The sequence below is a fragment of the Cucurbita moschata genome, unplaced genomic scaffold (genome assembly GCF_002738365.1).
Source record: "Cucurbita moschata cultivar Rifu unplaced genomic scaffold, Cmos_1.0 Cmo_Scf00035, whole genome shotgun sequence".
In the NCBI taxonomy this organism is placed as follows: domain Eukaryota; kingdom Viridiplantae; phylum Streptophyta; class Magnoliopsida; order Cucurbitales; family Cucurbitaceae; genus Cucurbita; species Cucurbita moschata.
Genome location: NW_019268551.1, coordinates 1,718,629 through 1,723,701, shown reverse-complemented (window position 1 = coordinate 1,723,701; position 5,073 = coordinate 1,718,629). Strand labels below are relative to the sequence as shown.

At 31.9% G+C, this 5,073-nt stretch overlaps 1 pseudogene; it reads left to right on the top strand.

Moving 5' to 3' along the window:
- The first annotated feature begins 355 nt into the window (after window positions 1-355).
- On the top strand, window positions 356-1,875 carry LOC111431003 (annotated as a pseudogene).
- The last annotated feature ends 3,198 nt before the right edge of the window (window positions 1,876-5,073 follow it).

Below are 5,073 nucleotides of genomic sequence, written 5' to 3'. Positions count from 1 at the left end.
CTTTCGAAGAACAAATCTCGACTTAATGAATGATAGTGCTTCAACACCGAGAACAAATCTTGACTTAATGAACCATAAACCACATTAATATTATTTAAACCATTAACAAATTTCCCAGAAAGACCCTTTCACAAAAGAGAGAAATTTATGGAGAAAGAACAGCAAAATTGGTCAAGTATAAGTGGAGCATGATGAAATTAATTAAGTATAAGTGGAGCAAGAAGAAGGCTAATAATAACAAAGTTCTCTCCTTTTCATATAAAATTTTCAAATTGTAAATGGAACATTCAAGCATTTCACGCAAACAATCTTGAAAAAAAAAAAAAAAAAAACTAGAAAGTTGAAGAACAAGAAGATGGGTATGAACATGAAGTGGATGACTCTATCCGTTTCTATAGGAAAAGTTCAATCAAGTGACGGAGTGTTTGACGTGACAACGTACGGTGCTACGCTTAATGCTGATATAACTCAAGTAAAAACTAATATCAAATATATCAATTTTTAGATGAGAAAACGCTAATATTATGTTCGAGATTTTAAACATATTCTAGCAAATGTATGGAAGGACGCTTGTGCTTCACTAATACAACGTAAATTAATTATTCCAAAACAGACTTACACTTTAGGTGTAATCACATTGCTTGGTCCATGCAAGAGTCCAATTGATATTGTCATGCAAGGAACAATAATGGCGCCCCGTAGATATAACAGGTGATGGTTGGATTGAATTCAGATATGTCGACAAAATTTCATTAACAGGTCAGGTGGCGGAGTTTTTGATGGACAAGGACAAAAAGCTGGATTGAATTCAAATATGTCGACAAAATTTCATTAACAGGTCAGGTGGCGGAGTTTTTGATAGACAAGGACAAAAAGCTTGGGAAAGTAACGATTGTCATAAAAACCCTAATTGTGCAAGAATTCCAACGCTTAAATTAACAATTTACAAGTTTTACTTTATAGTTTATAGTTTATACTTATGCATGATTGTTTTCGTTGTTTGAAGTTCATCTTTGAAAAAGATTCAATTGTGAGTGACATAACGTCAAAAGATAGCAAGAATTTTCATGTCAATATCCTAGGTTGTAAGAACCTTACTTTCAACCGTGTGACTATAACTGCACCGGGAACTAGTATTAATAGTGATGGAATTCACATGGGTCGTTGTGTTGGAGTTAATGTCATCAATTCAGTTATAGGTACTGGTGATGATTGTATCTCACTCGGAGATGGAAGCAAAGAGGTAACAGTTACGAACGTGACGTGTGGACCTGGACATCACATAAGTGTAGGAAGTCTGGGAAGATATCTTGTTGAAGAATCCGTTGCCGGGCTTTATGTCAAAAATTGTACATTAATTGGTACAACAAATGGCCTAAGAATCAAAACATGTCCGACTTCTCCAGATACTGGAACGGTTACTGATATGCATTATGAAGATATAATTTTGGTTAACGTCCAAAATCCAATTATTTTGGATCAAGAATACTGTCCATACAACAAATGTAACAAGAAGGTACTGGAATTACTACGAAATCTTTTATTTTCTTTGTTTTATTTTAATTTGAAACATTTTCATTAAACGGTGTTTATTTCATGTTTTCAGATTCCATCAAAAATTAAGATAAGTAAGGTGAGTTTCAAGAATATCATAGAGGTAGTGCGGGCAATGTAGTTGCTGTCAAGCTTTTGTGTAGTGCTAATTATCCATGTGAAGGTATGGAGTAATCTAACATTGATATCACCTACACTGGACATGAAGGGCCATTGTGTAGTGCTAATTATCCATGTGAAGGTATGGAGTTATCTAACATTGATATCACCTACACTGGACATGAAGGGCCAGTTGAATCGTATCTGAATGTTCGAATGTGAAACCGGTTATTACTGGGATACAAAACCCTATTATTTGTCCTTAGCTTTCTTCGTGAGCGTAAGCTATTTCTACAAAAGATGATCGTTTGAGGAAGAGATTTAATTATGCAGTTTTCTTTTACGCCCTAGAGAATAAATTTGGAGTGAACAAAGGGTTCTCCTTTGTTGCTCCTTTGTTGTATTTATAAATGAAGAGGAATAAGGTTTTGGTTTTGTGTTGATTTTTCATGTGAAGTTGTTGAGTTAGCCGATATTGAGATCACTTACAATTGGATTTATAGCATACGAGATCAAACGGGTGATTTTCTGCCTACTACAGATCTCATACTATCCTCCATAAACTTAAAATCCATAATCTCAATTGCTATGGGAATACCGTTTAATTTACCCATGCTTGAATCAATACGATCTTTATAAGGTTCCTCCTCTGAATGAAAAAAATAAAATAAGATTTAGATCACCTTGTTGAATGAATATCAACATTTGTTTGAGATTTATTTGAGATTTGAATCACTTTAGAAATAAGATCGATCATGTTTGTAAATTAACTTAGCTTTTAATTAAAGAAAGCATTAAAAAAAGCACATATGTTCTTTTTACTGCATTTTCAAGTATGATGCATGTGGAACCTCAAAATGAAAATCACCTTTCATGACATATATAAAACCTCAAAATCTCTATCTCGATTGATCACGATGAGTCAAAGAGAATAAAGAAGATAGTTTTAACAACCATCTTTTGTGTAGTACATACGGCTCTACAATGGAATTCGTTTTTACTTTCCATCGAATGAGAAAATGGAGGAATTATTTTGTTTGTTATTTGATGAGTTATTCAAAGAGTTGTAACTTTCATCTTATACGACCATGATTAGTACATTAATGAAATATAAAAGCTCTAAATTATCATCCACTCTTTAATATGGTGTGATAATTTTTTTCCACACATTTGATAATTAATGTCTTAGTTCATATTAGAATATCCAATTTTATTGTAATAGCCCAAAAAAATAAAATAAAATAATAAATAATGAAATAAAAAATAAAAATAATTATAAAAAAAAATTGTTAAAGTAGTAATAATAATAATAAATAAATAAACAAAAAAACAACCTTTCTCCCACTTCTCTCCCGTTGCTTTTACCGAACTTCCCTCCTGTATTAGCAAATCATCACTCATTAATACAACACCAACATTATTTGATTCTAAATTTAGAGCTATGCCTGTAGTACCCTCTTCAAATTCGACTAATTCACCTGCCATTACTTCATCAAGACCATAAATACGAGCAATGTCGTCGCCTACTTGAAGTACAATACCGGTATTTACAATTTTTACTTCTCTATTATATTGCTCAATCCCTTCCCACAATTATCTCTCCTCAACCCGAGAGTAACAGTTACTACAACAAAAAAGAAACGGAAGAACAATAATTGTCAGATTTACGAAAGAACAATAATTGTCAGATTTACGTGAAGATAGATCTGATCAATAAGAAAATTAATTGTCAGATTTACGATTTACGTGAAGATAGATTTGAACCATAAGAAAAATAATTGTCAATGAAGATAAATCTTATTAATAAGGTATATATTAAATCTTTCATTTTCTTTTATCCTATTTTTTTTTAGAAATCACAGCCAATTGTTAGATTTATTTCGATTGAATTATTACAAATGTTTAGCTTTGACTTAGAAACTAAATGTCACTCATTTATACGAATTCTAGTAAATCAGGTCAGATTAGTAATATTAGATTAAATTTATATTAGTAGCCAACTGAATAGATTAAAAATAGAATGGCCAATAAAATTTGTGAACAGAAAGACTTAGATAAGGAAAGATTTGGAAACAAAAATACACTCCAAATTTGGAATACATGAGAACAAAATTAAAAGGCAGCGGATAAAAAAAACAAGATTTTGGAATACATGAGAACAAAATTAAAATGCAGCAAATAAAAAAAGATGATCAAGAAATTAAAAACCACAAACTAAATATACAGAGGGTAAATACAGAGAGTAATAAAGTCGAGAATAACTTGAAATAGTTGTATCTACTTCTTTATACAGCAGTAACCATGAAAAATAAGATTTTTTTAATAAAAATATAATTATAGATATATAACATTTCAAGACTTTTAACAATGGACCAATGTAATGTAAATTAGATAAATAATTTTGTAGATTTCAAACTTGAAAGTGATGTCATGGGCTCACATAGGTTGACTCGGATTTCAAAGGACGAAATCGAACTTTCATTAAAGATATATTCGTGACAACGACTTAAGCTAGCTAGGTAAGTGACCTTACTATCAGCATGGTTATATTTGATGTTGACACGTGCCCCGTGGTTCTGCACGTGTCATATATATATTGATATGTGTGAATTGTCTGTGGATCGATATGCTTCTTATATGTTATGTATATCTTATAATATGTGAATTATATGATAATAATTACGGTACGATGTGTTCAAGGATATGTTTGAGATAGGATACGAGAAGGGTGCACAAAACGAAATGTAACGATAGGAGTAAAATACGTTCATGAAATGTTAAGGTTAGGTTACATACCGGAGTGATATGGATAAGAGAGATTGACGGAAGAATACGGTTAGGTTACGAGTAGAAAGGGATAGGTTTGTGATAGATTGATAGAACGATAACGTTAGGATTGATAGAACGATAGCGTTAGGATACGTTCTTGTGATGGTATGACTAAGGTACGTTCACGTAATGATATGTCTGTGATAGGTATAAGAACGTTAAGGCTATGATAAGTTAGAGAACGATAGGACTACGAAGTGTTTACGTTATGACTTGTTTATGATATGATACATTGTGATGCAATATGTCATGGTATGATGTGTATATGATGAAATGTTATGTTAAAAGCATAGAACGTTATGTTAGGTCTCTTAAATTGTGTGTATACAACATGATATGAATGACATGAAATCACGATAAATGGCATGAAATATAACCCCGTTAGAATTATGTATGATTTGAGATGATTTCAGAACTGAAGAATGAGAAACGATATGATATGAATAATGAACGATATCTGAAACGATATGAAAAATGATATGATATATACATAATGCTAGCGGGGTTGTATTAAAGGATAATGAAAATGGAAAAGTTTTGGGACCTCATGCATTATGTGTGCTCATGCATTTGGGGGGATACCCCTATCCC